Genomic DNA, 24,722 nt, shown 5'->3' with positions numbered 1-24,722 from the left:
AGCTAAACAAACGGTAATCAACAGTGAGGAATCTGTGGAACGCACTTGAGTCTTTCACGGCCTCATTCTAGTTCCGGTCAGAGGTTAAATCTAAACTCTACTCATGACTGAACTCTAGTCATTATTGAAATATGTCGCTGTCATTCTGTCAAACGAGACAAAGAGGGCGCACTAGATCCTTTAAAAAATTATCCGGTCCCACTTACAATCTATGAAAAAGACGTTTTATAATCACTTAGCTACATTATAATTATTTTATTATTGTTTCCATATATAACATGTATGCACACTGTTCTTGCATGCAACAAACATGAGTTTGGTAGTTTAGTTCGATTTAAGGAAAGAGAGTGTTTGTAGGTTGGCTATCCAACAAATAGAGAATGTTTTCAGAAGGTTATGAATTAATATTCTTCCAGTAACATTAACAGTATGTTTGTTCAGAGTTATCTGGTTTTTAATAACATTGTCAAAGCAAGGTATATAGATATTTTTCTGATGACACGTTCAGTCTTATTTAGACGTCCTGGAGTCCCTGACCCAGATGGTTGACCACTACACCACATCGCCTCACTTGTGATCCATCAGTGAAGACATGCAGACGCTCAGTGTGGAGCAGATCTGAAGATGCCATCAGCTTCTCGTTCTCGTTCTGTCTCTCTCAATCCAGCTCAGTGACTGCTCTGCTCTCTTTGAGTCTTCAGAACCCCTCTAACACGTCCTGACAGACCTCACGCTGGAGAATCACAATCATACGAGCACACCATCAGTGCAAGTTCATGATGAAACAGTCAATTATATTTACAGAACCCTACCTGAAGTAACCTGTGTATGTATAAAACACCATTTTCTGGCAACCATTTTTTTGATTCCACAAAGAACCTTTCAGTGATCAGTTCTTAAAATATTTTTTTTTCATAGTGCAAAGAACATTTGAACAAATCTAAAGAATCCTTTGGGAATGGTAAACATTTAATGCCAATTTGTATTCATTGTCCTGTTATGTTGCACATGTACCTTTAACTATTTAATTTAGAATTGTTTGGTCACTTTGGTCTTGTTTCTGAAGCCTCTTCCTCACCTCATCTGTAAGTGTGTCTGTGTCTGAGATCTGCCGGACTGAGCTGTAAAACACACACCAAACCTGCACATCTGAGCATCCCGTGGAACACCAGCGCCGAACCAAATAACTGGCGGACTAAAATTCACATCCCGGCCGATGGTTAGTCCAGCCGTCAGTGCAGAAGTCGTTACGGTGAGCTCTCCAGGGTCAGGTCTTCTGAGATGAGCTTTGGTGCTTTACATGGCAGCTACCAGCGAGTGTAATGAAGCACGCACTTGACCTGATTAAGGGACCCGCGGCCCTCAGATCAGGAAACACTGCAGAGAATAAACCCCATTAGAACAGGGTTTATACGACACCAAATATAAAGATTTCTAGGCCTGCTTACACTCTTACAAATAACAGCGATGCCACAGAAGAAGCGCTGTGAGTTCTCCAGAACACCTTCCACTGAACTCTTTCTGAACACAACTACTCTAATAAATAAAGCTTCTTTACATCCATGGAAACACCAAAGGGTTTTCATAACAGAAAAGTGTTCTTCATATTGTTAAAATGATCTTCACACTGATGAAAAATGGTTCTTTTATTGGAAGGTTCTGAAAGGTGGAACCAAAAATTATTCTTCTATTGCATCACTTAAGAAAATAAAATCTAAAGTACCTTCTTTCCATTATAAAGAATGTTGTTGTTGTTGTTTTTTTGCGATACAAAGGCTCTAATGATGTAAAAGGTTTACATTACATTGAGGAACATTGCTTTAGTTGCTCTTGTTTAAGATTCAACTGCAGTGAACCAGACCATCAGAACTATTATGTACAAGCCATTGTTATGTTTTACAAATGCTATTAAAAATGTAAACCAAATTGCATTGAAAATCCAGTATAAAGTAATAGCTGTGCTAGGTAGTAAGCAGGTAGACTTCTATCTAATATTCAGACCAAATGTCCTGTGCCAAAAAAAAAAAAAAAACATTGAAAAGTAGATTTTTCAAAAAAAAAAAAATCCATATTTTCAAAAAATATAAACAAAACAAAGATAATCGGAGTGTTTTACGAGAAAACACAGTTTTTTTAGGCTTCTTCAAATAACACATTTAATTCAGTGTTTAAAAAAACTGTTAAAAGAAAACAGAAAAATGTTTTTTTTTCTTGTTTATTTACATTGATTTCCTTATCTCTGTACATTTATAAATATTATTCTTTATAAACCAGTGTGTCGTGTTGTACACCGTAGATTAATGTTCATAAGTAGCCTAAATAAATTCCTGAGGCGGTGACGCGCGCGGGAGGCGGAGCGTCATACAGGAAGACGCGCGCGTCACGGAATCCGCTGCTTCTCTTCAGTCAGATCCTCGCGCGCCGATATCTGCCGTTTTTAGGACGCGCCATTGATTTTAAAACGCGGAGAGGACCGCGAGTGACGGACGAGGTGAGACGCGCGTCACTCTCCGCGACGCGTCCGCAATACAATCATCCATCCGCATCTACATGAACCAAGCCCGCGGCGTATCACTAGTGTTTTTGTCTTTCAAGCGTTGACAGCGCGCGCGTGCGTCTCCTTCAATGCATCTGTTCTGTTCATTCCATCTCGCCTTGACGCGACGCGACGCGACGCATTCCTGGACTAGAAGCACACAGCGATGCCGCGTCATGACCGAATAAGATGATTATGTTAGTCAATAATATAGAGCCTAATTCACTTTTGCATTTTACAAAATTGGTCTATTCACTGTTGTTGTTTTTAAAATGCTTAAATTCTTAGATACACTGGCGTTCATAAGTTTGGGATCAGTTAAAAATTGTATGTTTTAAATTAGTGCCTTCTGCTCATCAAAGCTGCATTTATTTGATTAAAAAATACAGAAAAACTTTTAATATTGTGAAATATTATTCTAGTGTAAATCAACTGTTTTCTGTGTGAATCTGTGTTAAAGTGTAATGTATTTCTGTGATGCTCCGCTGTATTTTCAGCATCATTCCTCCAGTCTTCAGTGTCACATGATCTTCAGAAATCATGAAAATATGTGGAAATATATATATATAGTTACCTATCAGGATTCTTTAATGAATAAAAAGAACAGCTTTTATTCAAAATAGAAATATATTCAAACAATATAAGTTAGAAACTGTTTTATCAGTTTAACATCCTTCCTGAATAAAAATATTAATCTCTTCCCCCCAAAAAAAGAAGGAAAAATATTTACTGACCCCAAACTTTTGAACAGTAAAGAGTTAGAAAAGAATTTTTACAAAAGAAAGAATTTCCACAAAAATATTGCATAGCACGTCTGTGTTCAACACTGATAATAATCAGAACTGTTTCTCGAGCAGTAAATCATCATATTATTCTGATTTCTGAAGATCATGTGACAGAATTCTTTAAAATTTGAAACTTGAATCAAGATGCATTTACTGCACAAGTAACATGATTTAAGATATTAAGTCTTGTTTTCTGCAAAAAAGTATCAAAATATCTGCTAATGAGGCTCTGCTTTTTTTCCTACCCCATTGGCAGATACTGTTTTAAGCAAAAACTCACAACATTTTTATAGCCTTTTTAGAAAACAAGACACAATAATTAAGAGAAGGACAACTGCAGGTGTTTCTGACATCACCGTCGGAGGACACAAGGTTAGTAGGATCCTGACCGCTGTGTTCGGAGAGGTCATTTCTCTGACCGTACAGAACACTCACATCCTCCTCCTGCAGACACACATCCATCATATCATCCATATATATTTATATAAAAGAAGGTATTTACATTAAATAAACTATAATAATATAAATAAATATAAAATAACTTATATTTTTATATCCAAGCATTTCTCAGCACTAACATTTCTCATGTTTAGTTTAACTTTTAAGTACTAAAACATAAAAAAGACGTATTTAAAAAAAAAAAAGACGGAAACACAACATTTCTAAAACTTTAAATTAAAAAAATCTTATTTTCATTTAGATTAACTTGAAGTACTAAAATAAATCAAACTATATATATTGTTATACTGAAAGGGTAAATTATGGTCTTTATTTTTTACTTAAAAAAATTAAATTAAACAGCACACATTCTAAATTTAAAGTTTACATTTTAAAATTTAAAGCTGTATTTATTTATTTTTTATTTGATGCTTAAACTCATTCTTGTCTTTGACCCATAGACAGTGACTTACACCAACAAAACTGATTTTTAAGGGTTAAAGTAGAAGGTTACCACTTTTTTACAATGAACAGGAAAAAATATTAATGTTGCAACTTGCAGGAGTTTTTAAATAATGAAATGAATACAATTTCAGCTTTAAAGCCGCTCTAAAAATGCAAAAGTGTCCATTTGGTTTCAGTGTTGATTAAAATTGTAGTTCTGCAGTTGATTTAACAATGAAGTGACTAAATATGAATGCAATGTAAATAGATGTTTATTTGTACTTTAAGAGATTTATTTGTATCGAAGCATGTTATATTTAATGCCACGATTTCAAGAATGTAAGACTTTTTGCTCTGATTTCAGACGTCGCTGTTTCAGTTGAACCCGATGTTTTACTCGGACAGTGTGCGGTTAAATAAAGCACAACCTCACAGATCTCGAGACGTCTCCACTGTGAGCTCTTATAACATCTTCAACCAACAAGTGCAGCTCTGAAGAGCTCGGGGAGCTATTTCAGCCGCTTTGGAAAACAGCAGCGAATCGATGGAGCAGGCGTCTGGAGCTGGAAGTGTGTCCGGCGCGGAGGTGAGCGGAGATGACAGGCTTCATTATCTGCAGAGCTGGAGTCCCTCAGGAGCGCTCCTGCTGCATGATGGGACAGTTTGCTGGAAAGGTCAAGAGCAGACAAATCAGCCGGGCAGAAAGCATCTTAAACTGTCCCTGATAGAGGCCGAGCTCAGAAACTGCTTCTGTTTCACACTGCTCCGTTTCTATTAGATCAGCTCTGACGAACCAACACAAAACACTAGGACTTTATTCATCAGACGATTATCAGTTATCAAATACATCCTCCTCTAACGTTTAAAAGTGTTTTTTATATGATATTGTCAGCGTTGCACATTGATTCCAGAGTGTCTCCGCTGACAAGCGAATCATTTACAGATCTCCTCTCAGTTTCTGCCGTATCGACGTCCCTGTAATGACACGTCTAACCCGGTGTAACTCTGACAATTATTACCCAGAGTCCTGCAGGTCTGGACAATTAGAGCTGGAGTCATCACACGGACGGATCTGACGGATCGGATCAGACGTCTGTGCAGCTCTTCTGCTGTTAACTCACACTTACTGACAGACTCACGTTTATACCTTTTGTATGTACGGTTTTACATACAAGTCTCTTCAGCTCAGCTCAGCAAAGCTGCTTTTGTTTTATAAAAAATGCAGGTAAATTGTGAAAATATTATTGGAATTTAAATCAGCTGTTTTCTGTGTGAATCTCTGTTAAGATGTAATTTATTTATGTGATGCTCCGCTGTATTTTCAGCATCATTCCTACAGTCTTCAGTGTCACATGATCATCATATTTTCATGATTTCTGAAGATCATGTGACTCTGAAAACTGGAGGAATGATGCTGAAAATACAGCGGAGCATCACAGAAATAAATTACACTTTAACACAGATTCACACAGAAAACAGTTGCTTTAAATACTAATAATATTTCATATTTTTATTGTATTTACTGTATATTTGATCAAATAAATACAGCCTTATTAACCAGAAGAAATTTCTAAATAAATGCACATGAACATCGTTTCGTTTGATCTAAACATTATTCACGCTGGACAAATCGAAACTACTGTGGAATAAAAAGCCCAATTCAGCGAGCCCGAAGCAATCCGGTCTAAAAATGTGTCTGCGGCGGCAGAAATCGATAGAAGCATCTCTTTGCTCGGAGAAGACACCTGCTGGACAGCATTGATCCTCCCTTCAAGCCTCTCAGCGGCTTCCCGCTACGCGTCACCAATTGTCCGCCTTTTTCTCTTTTGCCCGTTAAACCACGGTCACAAATTTACAAAAGGGACTTGTTCTCCCCGACCCCGGTGAGGTACCATCACTCAGTGGAAAAACATTGTGAAAATATCAAAGGGAAGCGCGGAGCCACATAAACACAGTAATGATTTCCCCAGAGTTTCTGCCAAGAGCCGGTGTCACCCCAAAGCAGAGTAAATGGTGACATATCCTCACTCAGGATCTGGGAAATCGAACCCTGACATTCTTTTTAGGACTCGAGACTCTTCATCAGCCAATTACCGCGGTAAGCAGAGAGCGCTTCTCCCAGCGCAGACTACGACTGCGTTCACCGCCAAAACATCCTCGACAGAACAGCTCGGGCCCTGAGGAACTATTTATATATGAACTCCAGCCGCTTCAGATCAAACAACCTCCACTCATGGACGGCACACGGATGAAGACAAAGAAAGAGAGAGCGAGCGGTGAATGCAGTAGCCATCGGTCATGTATATATAAAGTTATCACATCATTTACTTGCCCTCAAGTTGTTCTGAACCGCTCTGAAAGGAGATATTTTGAAGAATGCTGGTCACCACACAGCTGCCGGAAGAGAATTACTTCCATAGAAGTCAGTAGGGATCATCAACTCTTCAATTAACCGTTCTTCAAAATCTCTTTTCTTATGTTCAGCAGAAAAATATTCATATTAAGCATTTATATGTAAACATTTAAACTGTTTTTGACCAAAGTAGTTCCAAACAGAGTCTCAGCTGAACATTTGCATCTCTGATCAACACTGCAATTATGAATGAATTGGTTGAGTCAATGATTCAACGACTTATTCATAAAGAGAGCCACCTGCTTCATTCCTCAAATCATTTCAATTAATGAAGCGATGACTCATTAAAGACAAACTTGTTGCCACCTACTGGTACACACACACACACACACACACGCACGCACACACACACACACACACACACACACACGCACGCACACACACACACACACACACACTCACACACATGCAGCTATGAAAAAAATGAAAGTCCACTTACGATTTATATTTATATGTTTAAGTAATACTGTAAACTACTGATGATACTTCTACCCATTTTTAAATATAAATGTTATTTAGAAAATAATAATAAAATAATAATGTTTTCAAATGTTTGCATCCACTTTTAGACAATGTTTTACCTTCAGAAGAGTTAATCAAATCATAAATCTTATATCACTGTTTGTTCGATCTGATTTCATTTTAATGGTTACAGCTCTATTATTATTCTTAATGCACTTTTACTCAATAAATTAAAAGAAAGGGAACACATTCATTTAAAAAGGTTAAAAAAGTGGCCTTTGTAAAGGAAATTGATTTAAATATGGAAATGTTCTGGCAACCCTAGTAAAGAAAAGCTTTATATTTAAAATACATTCATTTCATACTAAGTATAGTTCAAATCAAATAACTGAAGACTTACTGATGCACAATTATAATTAAACTTTTCTTGCACAATGCACTTTTCTTAATAATAAGTTTAAAATGTGTCTTAATGTCACTTTAGATGAGGATTGTATGATGTTTGAATAATATTGGACTTTAAATGTAATATATTTCAAGTGTACCTGAAACAATAGTTCCACTAGCACAATCAGATAAACTTGAGTATGTCTTTAGTTGGACTTCGACACAATTAAAATTAATGACAATTATTTGTTTCAAAATAAGCAGACTACCAGTTTAGTATACTAAAAGTACAATTGCAGCATATTTTTATTAAATGCATAAATATGAAAATGTTTATTAGCATACTAGGCATGTATTTGAAATACATTTAAATATATTTATTTTCTGTCACTGCTTGTTTTTCAGATTTGCATAATGCAGTGTTTTTGGTGTAACAAGAAAGGCCACCCTATGCTTGAAAGACGCTTCCAGTTGACAAAAAGCCCTTAAATAGTCTAAAACGCCACTGACAGAGTTCAGTCGTGCAGGATAGATGAAAGCAGTTAGGCCGCTCATCAGGACAATGTTAAATCATTAAGATAAAGTGTTCACGCCGGAGCTGTTGTGGTAAATTTATGCATAGGGCCACATTCATCACAGCCTCAGAAGCCAGAAAAGAAAGTGTTGCTTAATAAATCAGCCGGTTTGAGGCCGGACGGAGAATCTCCTGAAGAAGCAGATGTTTGAATATTCCCAGCACAACTAATCATGCTGTAAAACCACGCCGGGGGTCTGATAAAAACTCTATTCCTACTCGAAAATAAAATACTGTACGTATCCTACTATAACGCTTGCCAGGTTGCAAGAAAATTGTCCATATTCACCACTGTTATTAGATATGATATAAAATAAAATGCTTGGTGATTGGACGTCATCTGTATATTTTGGAGTGGGGGAGGGGGGAGACATATTTTGGCATATTCTGATAAAACAAGTATACTGCAATTTTGTGTATTCAAATGAAATGCATTATTACATGATTTTGAAAATAATTCACAGTGGAAAGAGGACGTTCTTCCACGCTTTCCATGCCCTTTTTTATTATAGATTATAATAAAAAGGACATGCAGTCCGCCAAAATATATACCCCCTTGAATACTTCACATCATGTAATTACATGTTTGTGTCTTGTGTTCTAGTATAAATATCTAAACATTCTTGAATCAAGATATGTCTGTTTGTTTTAAGCAGAAACTAACATAATGTTGATGATTATAATTTTTCTATACCATAACAAAACTTAACTTTCGATTAGTAATATGCATTGCTAAGAACTTCATCTGAACAACTTTAAAGATGATTTTCTCAATATTTAGATGTTTTCGCTCCCTCAGATTCCAGATTTTCTAATATTGTCCTCCGAACAAACCACACATCAATGGAGAGATTATATATTCTGCTTTCAGATGTTGCATAAATCTCAATTTCCCAAAATCCTTATAACAGGTTTTTGTGCTCCGGGTCACATTCAGACAAAACGGTTCTTTTATGGCATCTTTAATGTTTAAGAGTGTACACTTTTTATCTTTTTATCAGGAGTATGTATGGCATGACACTGTAAAGCAGAGGTGCTGCTCTGGAGAAGTTAGGTGTGAGGCAAATGAAAACAGATTGCCGTGTCTGAGGATCTGATGCTCTCTGGAAGCCCTCGATACGGCAGTTTCACAGCCGGCCGCTCTGTATTTGTCTGGCTAATGTGAGCGCTCCTCTCTCGGATGTGTGGAAGGGCTCGTTCTGGGCTCCCTCTGAAACTAATTATCGCTGAGGGCCGGGGCTCGGGGAGACGGTGACGCTCAGACGTGTGATTCGAGGAGTAGACACCTTAAACAATGGATGCTTCGCTACAGTTAACCTGATCGCGCATCAGCGCTTCATTATCGCCTGATGATTTCCATTCGGTCACCGAGACGCATGAAACGCCACTCAGGTTCGTCAGAGGTGTCCCACACGATGCATCCAATACATTCACTGCTCATATCATATAAAGCATCAGCTTAACACACACGGCAGAAAACTATTCTTACTCAGTGTTTGTGTCTAGTGTTCTGGTATTAATATCTCAACATTCTTGAATCAAGATGCATTTACTGTACAGGTTAGTTAGTTTTTCCTTGAAACAAGTAAAATATCTGTCGTCTGAGTATTTTTTAATCCAGTAAAAACTCTTTCAGTGTAACTGTATGAATGCTTCTGGTGTCAAATCTCTCCTGATTGTGATCAAGTAAAGGTGAGAATAAGGTCAGTAATATCTCCAGATGAACTCTTACTGGACTGAAGCAGCTCAGCTTTACTTGATTCTCCATCAATCATGTTTTAGAGTCTCAAATCTGATCCTCAGGATCTTTACTTTCACTGTTCCTCAGCGGAGGAATGATCTTCACAAGCCTCCAGGACATCTCACATCTTCTGAGGAGCCTTGATTTCTTCATATGTGTGGATCATTTACATCTCATCTCATCACTGGAGATACTCTTTATTTCCAGGAAGTCTTTGGGACAGATTGGTGGCGGATCAATAGCAGCTGAATGCCATCTGCTTGGGGCAGCAGAACTCAGCGCCGGCCGTCCCATGCATCTTCTGCTATTGAAAGGTTATTTTTATGCGAGTAAACAATTCATCCTCTGGTCTCGGTGCGTTCTGCTCATTTACCGGCTCGCGGTCGATAGCGTATGCAAAACAGACGGGAAAAAAAATTGAATCCTAGGAGTGAAGCTGATGCCCAGGTGACAACTAATCGATGAGGCTCTCTGCGAAGCGGTGACGTGCGGTCAGGGTGTTTTATAGCCGCTCATGCAAATCAGAGTCCCAACAACACGAGTCCCGGCTTCCTCAACCCTTTAACCACTGCCAGAGCCAGATCAGACAGAATACACTTTTTAGCTGCAATTAATGACAGCGGGGCGCGTCTGGCTCCTGTTTTTGGACGGACGGGTTCGGGGTGATGTGTGTTTGCTGGGGATTGTTCGGCTCTTATTAGATTCTCTGCGCTTCAGCTATTAGTGATAAATGTACCGCTGCATTCACTGTCAAGTTAATCAATGCTGCCAAAGTTTTGTTGACCTAACAGCAATCTATAAAGCAAAGGCGCTTCATTTTTTTTGGCTTGCCTGTAGCGTGACAACTCTGTCGGCCCCTGGGCGCTCTGAGACTCCTTCAAAGGGCCCGCGCTTCACTTGAAGGGCTCTCGGCAAATTGAAATACTGTCTTTAAAAGCGGTGCAATTGCTGTGACGCCTCGCCTGTCAAAGAAATTGTTTAAAAACCAGAGTCGCTCAAACAGATCCAGTTTGATGGTTAAAACACTGGCAAATCGATAACTTCACAGATGATAGAACGTTGTCAAGTGTTAAAAAAAAGCCCATTTTCTTTGACAACAAAGCCCTTGTTTTCGGTAAAAAGACGAGCGCTGGGAGATCGAAGGCCTGTGAGATGAAATAAGAGCTGGAGCTCAAATATATGGTTCTGTCAGCATCCGTCCGCTGAAACAAACGACCACCGCACACTTTCAAACGCAATTATGGCCTTATGAAATATGAATTTGCATTGATTTTCCCCAGTGTTTGCTATGGTCATTGGGGTCTGTGCATGAAATACTCGCAGTATAAATTATGTAAGCGAGCTGACGTCTTGTGTTTGGTGTTATTATGATGATGATTTTATCCCTTGCAGATAGACAGAAATATAATTGCATGTAACCCAGGTCCCCAGCTGCTTGAGTTTGTCTGTAACAGGAGCACAATTACTGCAGAGAGGGAGACGGAGGGCCGTAACCCGGCTGGAGAATACTGATTAACCTTTTTCAGGCCTTTGACAAATGAATCGCATCAAGCGTGTGCGACAGCATTTATCACTGCCCGTCCACACTTAGAGACGCCGGGAAATAACAGGCTTGTGCTAATAAAAGCAAGCTGTGTGCCAAAGTGTATTATGTCAGCGGCCCAATCGCCCGACATCCGTCTTCTTTGATCCGCCACAGAAAACCAGAAGCGGCTTGGATGTGAAAAAGATCCAAATGCATCAATAACACCAGCCATTATTTAATAAACTAATAAGAACATGACTTGGGCTGACCTCTTAACATCTTAAAATGAGTATGCTATAAAATTATTAAGGCATCTTACATTTGATGAACTTGACGACTGACTGACAGAATGCTCTCATATGAGATGAAATTTCAAGATAATGTATGAGGGCAAAAAAAAAAAAAATCTTCTTATATTTATATCATATGATATAGTTAACAGTATCACACCAGCAAGAGTGCGTTTCTCTCCAATATCTGCACCACTGCAAATGTGATATTGATTTACAACAGCTCAATGAACAAGCTGTTAATATTGTGTTTTAGATTCAATGTTGTCCGTTTTTGTTCATTTTTGCAAATGAAAATATTTCGGATCAAAAAAGTGATTCATTACTGAATTAATCCATGGCTTTTGGAATAAAGTTAGATTTAGTGACTCATCTCATCTCAGTCTCTTGCTTTGTTTCTGAATGAATCGACCGTTTGAACAAATCAAGTGAGTCAATGATTCAGTGAATGATTCAGTGATTAAATGAATCAGTCTTTTAAAAACTGGCTGAATGAATGATTCAATGACTTATTAAGACATTTATTTAACACACATACTTATGTACATTTCAATTTTGCACATGCCTGTACATACAAAACTGTCTATTTTGCATAAAGTGTTTTTGTTATTTTGCACATTGTCTATTTTGTATTTCTCTTTTTATTATCTTGTCGCGGCGGAGCTTCTGTCACTAAAACAATTCCTTGAATGGTAATAAACTTCATTATGATTCTGATTTCAATCAGCATTATTATTTAATGCTGAATCTAAATATTTATTTCTAAAACCACTTTTTGAAATGTCTATTCAATGCTTTTCTCGTTTAACACAATAGTGAGTTTAAATGATCTGTTTGGGGGTAAATTCTCAGACAAACTCGACATGTGATTAAAAATGAAACAGAAAGTCAACAAATACACAATTTACGACGGTAAAGGCCTTTAATTCTTCCGACGCCGCTCTGTTGATGAATGGGGTGTCTGTGAATCATTTCGGCGGATTCTGTCTCCACAAAAGGTCACTTATGTGACACGGGGTCATTTGCATTTCTGCATGCATTTATTGACCTCTGCGTTGAGCGTTAGTCATTAATGTGTTTCTGGGCGTGATGTGTTCACTCAACAAACGCTGAACGCGGCGCTCAATTAACACAGATCTCTAATTGCACCTCTATTCTTGTGTTATTACACGTCCAATAGAGAACAGTGCCACCAGCTGACCTCATTTCGCTTCCATAATGAGGAATTAAAGGGAAACGGTCGTACAAATGATGATACAACTCGTGCCCAACGGCGCTTGGACGCTCATCAGTTTTCCTTCATTCCCGTATTTCTGCCTCTCCGAATGTAATGGCTAACGAGAACAACAGCCTCCCGCTCGTGTCCACACACATTTTGGGGAAATAAGCCCAATGGTGTGCGAGGGAGAATTATTTTTCTTTATTAAGCGACCCGTGTCTCTGGAGATCCAAACGAAAGCAAACAATTAATCTTTTCCTATTGGTTGTGTGCAGACGGGCTCGGGCCGGGATGAAGGCGCTCTGTACCTGTGGCAGCGAGGGGTAATTAGGCCCGGTCTGGGGAATAAATGGATTCCAGCTTCAAGTGTGCTGAGCTTTCAGGCCGTGACAGCGCTCTCGCCCTCCTCCCCGAACAACATCTCCGCTGAAACCCTCACCCATGACCAGAAACAGCACAATAATTAACAAGATCCAATGTATTAATTGCTGCGAGCCATTAAAAATGGCCAGAGAAAGTGTATTAATTGCTGTTCCTAACAAAGTGTTTAATCAAATTAAGACCGAGCGTTCAGTTCACAGTCGGCTAAGCAGGAAAAGCTTCTGCCAGCCTGGAAAAAACATCCAACAATATCAATAACGCTGGGAGCGGAGAGAGCAGGATCAGTTTAACTGCGTTTACACCAGTGATTTTCAGCTATATATCAGCATCAGTCAATATTAAATACATAATCACCCATTTTTGAGTCATTTAACACTCACTTGAAGTTAAAAACAATTAATATTGAGTGAGTCTCAAATTGAATATCCATTTTTCTTTCAGTACATTATGATGTCATGATCTAGCGTTTTAGTTTTAATACATTTATGCTAAATAATACAGGATTTTAATACATGAAAAGCCTGCAAATAATTACTGTATCTAGTCAGAATGTTTACATCATATCATGTTTTTATTCGTCTTATGCATTTAAATGCATTTCTTTTTGATGAATGCATGTTGGCATTTCTCTTTTGTTGTCAATTGCTTTTAGATGTAACTTTTAAAGGTGCTTTAGAGACTAATATAATAATATACAGTCTATTAGACCTGGTTTTGTCACTTCGGTTCTGAGCTCCTCATGCTTTCTGTCTCTCCTAAAACTGTCTTGTCAAAATAGAGACAAAAATGCACAGAATTATAGCTGAGCACGGATCATTTATCTCCTGCGGGCCTCGTTAGAGCTACACATTCACAACAGAGCTTGCTTTTTTAAATAAATACTATGCAAAGTTAAAATGAATAACTGCTGTAGTCCAGCACTAACTCGTGGCCTGATGTCAGAGCACAGCTGTGTGCGTTTATGCATCATTTCATAATCCACAAACATTTACATGACCTTCGAGGTGTGCAGTAAACGTGTCTGAACTTCTCAAATTATCATTTCCATAATCTGTCCTGCATTGTGGCTCTTAGTTTAGACACATATGAAATGTCGATTACTTATTGGTATACTTATATCACTATTTACTGGTTAACAGACTGGTTACTCAGTCCCTGATGGAGGGAATGGAGAGATTATGCATAATGCATGCATTAAAATACCGAATAACACTCAGTATTTCTCAGTATGGACTCATAGAGGAGAAGATCAGCTGACACAAACAGTCTCATCACAGATGTTTGCGGTGTATTTATGTAGATGATTGTGTTCATGATCTGAAAGATAACAGAGCACTTCCCGATGTCCTACATTCCTGGGTCGGTTCTCCTAAAAACCTGTGGACTCCGGAGAGAGGACGAGGAGAGCGGCGAGCAGTGATGGATTCCAGTTATTAGCAGATCAAAAAAGATGGATGGCATCCTTCTCCACCCAATCAACATCATCATCCAGATCTAGTTAAAGATAGCGCTTGTGCTAATCAACTTATTTAAGCTGCTGATAATATCAGAGGCAGAATAATCTGCTGTTCTGTGCCACATCCCGGCGCTGATCGATAAAATCACTTGAGCCGGCACAAAGCCAGGTAAGTAACGACTCGCCCGGTCATTAATATTATTTAACACTCTTCAGAGCGCACTTAATGAAGAAGAAAAACTGGAGGAAAGCTCACCGCTAGCGTGGGCAGAGAACCACTCGACTTATAGCTGATGTTATTCTCTGTAAAACACACAAACGCCAATCTACACAGTTCACAATCTCCATATTACTATACCAGAAAACCAATCATAAATAATCTGAAAAAGTGGAAAACAGAGGAGCATTATTTGGGGAAAAAAGCAAGCAAGCAAACAAATGAAACATGAAAATTGGAAGAAAAAAAATCCGAAAGAAAATCGGAGAAAATTTAAATAAAATAAAAAATTAATAGTAATAATTTTGTGTTCATTAAACGATTACATTAATGTTTTTATTTTGATTAGAGCAAGGTTTTGCAAAAAAGCAATTAATGCATTTAAATTCTGGGGGGAATAATCTAAAAAGAAGAAAAAAAAATAAAAATAAAAAAATCAGAAAAACAAATGTGCACGTTTACACACACACACACACACACACACACACACACACACACACACACACACAAACACACACACACACACACACACACACACACAACATTTGAATAGCTGTGCTTGTATTTTGATTTAAGTAAAACATTGTGTAAAAAAAGAAATTAATGTCTGTAAAAAAAAAAAAAAAAGTAGAAAAATATATAATCTGGATTTTTTTCAATTTTTCAAAATAAAAAAAATTACCCATTAATCTAAAAAAAAAAAAAAAAAAAAAAGGAGCTGTGTATCTAATAGACTGATGGTTTGCGCTCGCAGGATCTGGACAGAAAGCATTCAGAACAGCTGAAGCTGAATGAAGACGAACTGAAGACAAGTCTGCTTTCCAGAAGAACTGAAGCTGCTTCCAGATAAACACAGCGAGGTGTCGAGCTCCGCAGGTCAAACATCGCTACGCATTTACACCGTCACTGTTTGCATTTACAGAAACACGCACTCTTTTATTCTGCCTGGTTAAAGCAAGGGAAGTAAAAAAATCCTGCTGTTGTGACCTCTGACCCCAGAGCAGCATAACACCAGCTATAGCACATACAGACCATCACTCATTGTCACTGAGCTCCTGCCTGCTGTTGAAGCGTAAAACAACACAAAAAAATCAAATGATAAATGATGTTTTGAATTGGACTGAAGTTGCATGTAACTGGTGAAGTATAAAACACTTGTAGCACAGCGATTGATTGACAGGAGAGTAGGCGGGCCTTCCCTGCTGCTTAAACACATGACAATGGGATTTTATTTGGAAGCTTGTTTCTACCACGCCATAAAAAAGGTAATTGCGGTAAAGGCTGATTGTGTATTAAGACAGAATAACAGATTCTGCAATATGATTGGTCAGAACACCTGTCAATCAAACTCTCAGTAAAGGGTGAATTACGAGAAAAGACAAAATTATGTGATAATTTTTTTTTTTAAAAATCACAATTAACTTTTTTATTCATAATTTTTTTAATACCGTCATGGAAAAAAAGAGAACCGTGAAATATTAATTCTTAAAATAGCAAGAAATAGTGAGTTTATAATTTTTTTCTCACATTTCTGGGAAAGACAGACTTTAGAGAAAAGTCGCAATTACTTTTTTTTTGGATACCATTAAAAAATATATATTACTTAAAATAAAATAAATATTAGCTTGAATAAAACAAAATATATATATTTTTAATCTAGCTGCCAAGGCAACAATTTTGTTGCTTGAAATAAAATTAATGTTATGTTAAATACAATTAAATATAACAAGATATTTTATATTTTAGCTGTTTGCCAAGGCAAGAATTCTCCCCCTTTTTTTGGGGAGTTTCAATAATAAACCTAAAACTAAACAAATTAACTTAAAACTCAAAAACTACAATAAAATGACAAAAACTCAAAGTGACTTCAACTAAAATCCCAGAAACTTCAACAAAAACAGAACATAGACAAATAAAATCTAATTTAATACATATAAATTAAAACTATTATAGTATATCCATCATATTTAAAAAAAACCTGCACAAGAACGCACCACTCGCCAGAAAATTTCAAAAAAATCGTTTGAATTCAGTAATCGTGTGATTTTCTGTGTGCAACAGTACAAGCAATTACAGCACCGCACATAAAGCCAGCATCGTCCCGCAGCGAGACCGAGGTCAACATCAGGTGCACCGGCCACCCTAATTACAACCAAAACACATACAGCAGGGACGTCCCGGGGTCAGAGGTCAGAGGTCGAGCGATGGGGGCGGGGACAGCGAACACCCCACTGCATCTGATACAGCATTCAGTTTTTCTATAATCCACTCAATACATATGAACACGTAGCACACTGATGATGAGCGAAACATGAGCGTGACACGTGGAATTAAACAGATGCGATTATTGGTTTGAGATTCCCGCTGGCCTTGTTTTTCTTCCTCTGGTTCAACAACTTTACCTGTTTACGGCTCCTGTAAAACAGAGCTGCTAAATTACTCATCGCCCTCTGGAGGCAGACGAGTCCAAACAAAGCAGAGTTTTTCGTCCGGAGTCTAAAAATAAGCCGATGCTAAAGGTTTCCTGCAGCTTGCAGCCCCGCGGCCCTTAACCTTTCCCAAAGTTGTAGATGAAATGTCAGCTGGAGACCCTCAGGTATAAGTTAGCCAGCTAACCAGACAGCAGCACCATATGAATCACTGTCATCCGAAATGTAGAATCAGCAATTCTAGAGCCGTCCTATCTGGAAACGTAACGGCGCTCCAGGAGCTCTGCTATTGATTTTTCTCCCAAACAAAGAGACTTTCGCGAATACATGATACATCATAATCATGTAATTTGTACCTTTGCGTCAAGCTGGGAAACGAAACGTAGACGTGGATCTGTACGGAAACGTGATCGACTGCTTTGGGTCAAATATGAAAAAAACTTAAAAACGGCTGGAGTTTGGAAGAAACTTCAAGAGGGAAGCATACAAAAATAATAATACTTGTTGATTATTCCCTTGAAATTGTAATCGCAATGATTAATTATGATTATCATTGAATCCTGTTTATATCTTTGTTTGAATAAAACCTCATGCCATATTTTTATATGAAAATAAATAATCTGAAAACACTCTAACTGAAAACTTTTATTGCTTTTCTGTTGTATTAAGCCCCAAATGTGAACTATACATTGCATTGGTTTCTTCTTTAAGTAAAAAAAGAGCAGAAAAGTACAAATACGTGTGGTATTGTTATACTAAAACTAAAACAATAGAAAAACCCTTAAGATATAACAGAATAACATGAGTGGACTTTGAATGATTAATTACTAATAGATATCATCATACTTAACCAATTAATCAATCACAGTGCATTACAAGATTTCTGAAATGTTTAAATATGCAAATAAGGGCATGGTCTAATTAAATATGCACTTATTTGCATGCATTTCCAGAACACTGGATAAAGCCAGATTCATTAATTGTCATCAGCTTCAGATATCCAGCTCTGGAGGTGCATTAATTTTCAGGAATGAGATATTCGGTGTTCTCCGGACTGAAGAGCTCAGATGCTCGTGTGTGTATCAGTGATGCTCGATCTCTCTCTCTCTCTCTCTCTGTGTGTTTTCCCAGCATCCCCGGCGCTCGGTGCCACACTGCATCACACCCAGTTTGCCTCGCTGTTCTCGGACAGTCTGAAACACTTTTCCTGATCTCGTTCATCTTGATGGATTGTCAATATATGGATCGTCCCGCTCTCTAATTCAGTGAAAAAATCTAGTTTTCCATTAGTCTCTGCCTTTCTAATTTTCACCGCTGCTTTGCCACGTGTAATTATTAAAGGCAGATTCAAGAAAGCAATTACTGAAGCACGGTTTGTATCTTTGAAATCTTAATAAGCAGAAGAAGTTGTGCTGGGAGAGCAGATACAGCTCTCTGTAGAAGAGAGGAAAGCTCAGTAAAGCTTACGAAACAGATTATTGCATTCCTTGCAAAAAACATTTCGAATTATGACTTTCCCTGATGTTAATAATCAATGTCTGTTTAGCATACGAGAGCACTTTTGTGTCATCGACGGCAGAACGGTGTCGATAAAGGAGTTTAGAGAACAGGTCAAAGGTTAACAGAGCATCATGGCCATTGTAATATTATCTTTTCTAGTATTTTTGAATAGTCTGTATCCTCCAATGACATGACAAGCCTGTAATATCCACTTTATCTTTAACATAAAAGCAACAGCATTTTGTAACTTACTTAGGATTTAATTTGCTTTAGCTGTACGTTATGCTACTTTACATTGCAAACAAGTGTTTATCATATTATTTTTATGTATTGTCATAACATAAACAAACTAATTTGTGTTGAAAAACGTTTTTGCATTTTTGTTATATAACAATGTCTATTTGTAAATATGGCACATTTATAGAATGTGTTTAAAAATAAGGTGGATATATGATTACACGTTTACTGCAACAACAACAAAATCGTAATCAATATTTTTGTCTCGATTTCCAGTATAAATATCTACACATTCTTAAGACAAACATACATTTACTAGAAAGCCAAAATGACTTGGTCTTGCTTTCTAAGAAATGCATTAAAAATAAGTGAGTTGATGCTGAAATAAGAACAAATATGGGATCGGAAAATAATAGTAAACTAATAGTTTCCCCTTGAATTAAGTACATTTTACTTTTTTTGTAGAAAACAAGCGTAAATGTAGTAATTTCGTTTCTCAAGTAACTGCATCTTGATTGAAGAATGTTTAGATATTTGTAGTAATACTCTATTATCCATCATCAGGACTGAATCATCTGTTAATGAATTCATCAGTCGGTTAAAACGATGCAACTTTAAATGGCACGACGCCACTGGAATAACAGCAGCGCCATCGCATCGAACCGGCCATCATCTGTTTTATTGCTGATGGGCTTTTTCCCTCGTTCATAATATAGCAAAGGGAAACTGTCAGGCTAGTTTCTGACACGCATTTACATTCTCCAATGACAAGTGACACCAGCAAAAGGCCACAGAAAACTGTTTATTGATCAGCGTAAAACTATTCAACGGAGCAGATAAGGTTATAGCTTAAAGAACACGACTTCATTACATCACGCCAGCTGTATTTCTGTGGCGTTAAAGACCTGCTGATTGGTTGGTAAAGATGTTGATGGGTCCAGGCCTGCTATTAACTTCTCGCCGCGGTCATTCATAATCTGTTGCATACTAAACACAGAGCATGTCACGGTGCATTTACGGGGCGAGGGATTGGAGAACGGCCAGCTAATGAAATGGGAAGAACTCACGGCCAAAGTCATCTGACACTGCCAGCGGCCCGCGTCTCACAATTAAATGAATTCCCACTGCATTCTGACCTTTAGCACAACACAACAAAAGAAACTGCCAGGAATCAAAGCAAAAGTGCTTTACACGTCCATAAATTAAACTCCTGATCAAAGCAGTGAAAACAGCAAACAAGCAGCTGGACTCCTTTCAACCGCATGCACTGGATATCACAAGATGCATCTGAAAAGCTAGATGCCATAAACATCAGATGACAGCGGCTGTCAGAGTTCATTAAACGCTCGTCACAAATGATAATGCAGTGCGTACGAGTCAGCAGCCTTCTGTGTGGCTAGAGACTCACTGACGAATGTCACATCGCCAATACATTTATGTATGCAAATGAGCGGTCAATACTTCTCAAATGTACTGAAGCGCTTGCCATCCACGTTGGCACTCAAATAAAATCAAGGAAAATGAGACGGAGCTGTTAAACTAGATTCTTCTGAACATAAAACACTGTGCTGTTTTTCCTTCTTTTCTAGTAAAGCTGTTCTGACGTCTCGTAGCGTAGCTCGTGCACGTTTATTAGCGTCCCATGCTCAAATTCTCTGAATTTGCTTAAAGGGCCTCGCGGGAGTTCACGAATTCAAAGCAAAGGTTGCAGTTTGAGTTTAATCATTAGACCTCAGACAGAAAGTCAATTAGTGGAGATCGATATTTTTAAGAAACATTGAAATCAGGCGAGGGCACGACTGCTTCTATTAAAGAGCGCTAATGCATGCAAATACACAATTAACAGAGCAGGAGAAGCACAGAAACACAGAAAACACATTAAACCGGTGATCTGCTCCACTTCTGATCACAGCACTATTGTCTTCAGTTGAGCTGCTCACAGACGAACTGAATTTGTTTCAGAATGGAAGAACTTTATACTGTTATTGAACTGAATCGAATCAAGACTGAACTGATTTGAGCTGAATAATGGCACTTTAGAATACCGAAACAGATACATACAGAGATAATTGAAAATAATCGACTGAGAAAATCAAAGTCATGAATCTAAACAAGTTGTGTTCCAAATTTGAAGTTGATATCACAAAAAAAAAATACTTTTTGCGCAGTAACAATCATTTCCACTACATTAAATTTAGTTTTCCATTGGTTTCCAATCATTTTTGATGGCAAGAGTGACTAAATTATCACCTTATTCAACACATTCATGATCCATGATGTGCCAAATCATTTACCAAGTTTCATTCCATTCCAACTAAGTAAAAAACATGATAAGACACCAAAAATGTCAAAAATGACTGACCAGCACCAAGTGGTTTGATTCATGGCTTACAACGCTTTAACAAAGACTTTTTTTTAAATCCCTAAGGGAAAACTCATAAGGAACTAACAGCACTGAAAAAGTGGACGTGCATTAATAGACTCCGTAGAATTTGGATTTGTTTCATGTTTAAAGAATTAGCATCAACGATTCTGTTATTTTCCTGTTTATTAACGTGAAGCTGCTTTGAAGCCATCAGCACTGTATGAAGCACTGTAGAAATAAATGTGTCTTGACTTGATTTGTACACCTGTTCAGCCATGACCCCTCATTTTCAATGCACTATAATAGTCACCTGTGTTTATCCACATCGAATGCATCTGATAAACACTGGAGTTTCATCTGCTCCGACCCTCACGAGAGCCAAACGGACTCCGGCCGCAGAAATCATTTCTCTTACCCGCTGAAAATGAGCAGGCATTGGATTATAAATAACATCACAAACAGATAAGAGAAATGAATTAACACTGGCCTTATCGCGCCGCTTGCCAACACGATGGTGAACTTCAAATTTGCCAAATCAGGAAACATGTGCGCAGAGCGATTCATCAAAGAGAAACGAAAGAAAAAAAAAGAATTTTAACTGAAGTAATGTGATCACACTCACAGTTAATTAATATGAAATCACTGAGAGCTAAAAGATTGTGCATTACATCTGTAACAGTATAAATAAACAGAGAGGAAATATAAAAGGGATATATTTCATTTGCAGTTATTACAGCACTACGAGACCGAAGAGATGCTTCACGCACAGAGAACCGAGGCTTCGCATTTGCAAGCAGATGATATAGTTTGTGCGGCTGGCAGCTGCGTTCATGACAAACTGATGCAATTTCAGCAGTGTCGCGAGAGCGGTCTGATATTTGTCTCGTTCTGGTTCTTCCGAGCTCCAGATTTGAATCGCAGGGGTCCAGAGGCCCTTCTCCTGACAGGACACAAATAATTACAGGCCGCTCTCTTCATCGGCTCTTATATTGCTCCTCTTATCTGAAGCCCTGAGGTGCATTTGATCAAGTAAGGTCACTGTATTCTGACCATAACACAACATAACACTGCTGTTTGGAGATACGATAAATAAAAGCCAGACAAAGTTTTATCAGTTGTGTTATAGGCTATGTGTGTGTGTGTGTGTGTGTGTGTGTGTTTCAGAAGGAATTTTCACTAAATGTGTTTTTGCTATTTCCAGGTTCTCTTCTAATGCAGATGATTATTTCAGAGCAGTGTGGTCTGAATGTTAATATGCAGTTCATCACCTGTCCTGCAGGGGGTCATCATGTAGTACTTCAGATAAACAGTAAATCTTTCTTTACCTAAAGACAACATTCCTGCAGGACTGGAGAACCTAACATTCCCCTAACATTGTCAGTACGTTCCCTCACTATGATCTCTAAATGTAACCTACAGAGAACGTTCCCAGAAAGTTCTTATTCGGTTCCCCAAAAAACGATAAAATGGGAATATTATGCTTGATTTCTGACTGTCACATGTATTTTGATATTTCATATTAAAAGGGGGGTTTACAGGCATGTGTAAGTCATTTTACTTTTATTTATAGAGATGTAGTCTTCTGGCACACACTTACAAAATATCCACATTTGTTTTCATTGACAAAATAAGTTTTATCAAACATTTTCATTTCATTTTTTTCAAGTTCAGCACCTTTCACTACCAGAAAAGTCTATTACAAATACAAACAAACACGCCTGACAGATGCAATGTATTGCTGTTTGCTGAATCAATGTGAAGTGTTTTTTATATTTAGAATGACATATTTAATTTACAGTATGTGACCGTTTATCTTAAGAAGCAATTTAACTAACGGTACCAAAATCGGCAAAGACTCGAATAATTGAGTAAAAAAAAAAGAGAAAAAGATCCTGTCATCATTTACTCACCCTCATGTTAGTCCAAGCCAATATTATAATGTTCTTTCCTCTGTCGAACACAAAATAAATCAAACTTAATAAAGGAAAAACAGCACCATAAAAACGTAAAATAGCATCGTGAAAACGTACAAACATAATGTATGCTAACAGCCAGGTGACTCGTATTACATTGTCTATTTTTTTGGGAATAATTCATCAAATAAACCATTTTTCTGTCATTATTTACTCACGTCGCTCAAACCTGTTCATCACTAAAATAACAAATATCTTCTTTTTGTGCTCCACAGAAGAACCTCTTTCACGTGAATGACGCACAGATTCGTTATTCACTCAAAACCTTCCCGCCGAAATTTTTTAAATGAGCGCGAAAACAAAAAGATCCAATCAAATTTGAGCCCAGTCTTTCCTCTATCTTCTCCTTATATGGTATCTATGCGGGGCTTTATGCAAATGAAGTGGTTCCGGTGTTTATCATTATTTAAACGGATGGGTTTCGATGAAGTGTGTTATAATTATTCACATATATAATTTAATAAAGTTGTCACTGAATGATTCATGCAAATGCCCTAGTGACTCAAAAGAACAAATACAAAAATAAAAGTTACTCCTTAGCGATAAAAAAAAAAAAAAAAAATCAAGTGCATTATGTGAATGATCAAGTGTATACAGGTATATATATATATATATATGTTCTAAATGGAAATATGGATTGACTAGTGATCCAAAATAGTTTTACAATGATTTAATATTTTATATATATATATATATATATATATATATATATATATATATATATATATATATATATACATTGTAAAGTTTGTTCTTTATAGTTTATATAATTTAGCAAATATATTTTTGTCCATTATTTTGTAAAAAAAATAATAAATATATATATATATATATATATATATATATATATACTATGATATGAAAAGGGTGTTATTTACTTATATAAATAGTATAATACATCAGTAAAAGCAGGATTTGTTTCACTGCCTTTATGTGAATTTAAATGAGAAAACTTTTTAATACAATTACTTGACTGCAAAACATCACAGAAAAATCACAAAGAGAACACGAATCAAACCACAGTCAGATGTTTTCAGCCTCCTCAAGCCGTCCATAACAATATAATCATATTTGCCTCCATCTCACTGCAGGGTTTTATCCACATGTGAGTTTAATGTTCAATAACAGTGCAACACATCGTAAAGATCCTAAACCTAAGACTCAGTGTAGCATTGTTTTCTCCCTGTTTGAGTGAGAATGAGTTAGAAACACCTGCAGGTCAAGCATCATCCATTCAGAGACTCTTCTGCAGATCTACAGACGCACACGACAGCCTTCATCATGTGACAGCTTGCCAATACGACGGGCCTGGGCCTGCTGACGTGTATGCAGAGCTGAGATGCTCGCCGG

General features: G+C 37.5%; 1 long non-coding RNA gene across 2 annotated transcripts; it reads right to left on the bottom strand.

Annotated features, from left to right (window-relative positions):
* Positions 1–417: 417 nt before the first annotated feature.
* Positions 418–23,644, bottom strand: LOC113069195 (uncharacterized). 2 transcript variants are annotated; one of them, XR_003279673.1, is made up of 3 exons: positions 23,531–23,644; positions 23,310–23,349; positions 418–733 (listed from the first exon to the last, which is right to left on the bottom strand). It is a non-coding gene; the product is annotated as an uncharacterized LOC113069195 (long non-coding RNA). The 2 variants fall into 2 exon arrangements; XR_003279672.1 differs by lacking the exon at positions 418–733 and adding an exon at positions 4,534–4,869.
* Positions 23,645–24,722: the final 1,078 nt, after the last annotated feature.

This window comes from Carassius auratus, unplaced genomic scaffold (genome assembly GCF_003368295.1).
Source record: "Carassius auratus strain Wakin unplaced genomic scaffold, ASM336829v1 scaf_tig00001026, whole genome shotgun sequence".
NCBI lineage: Eukaryota > Metazoa > Chordata > Actinopteri > Cypriniformes > Cyprinidae > Carassius > Carassius auratus.
This window is presented reverse-complemented; position numbering and strand designations above follow the sequence as displayed.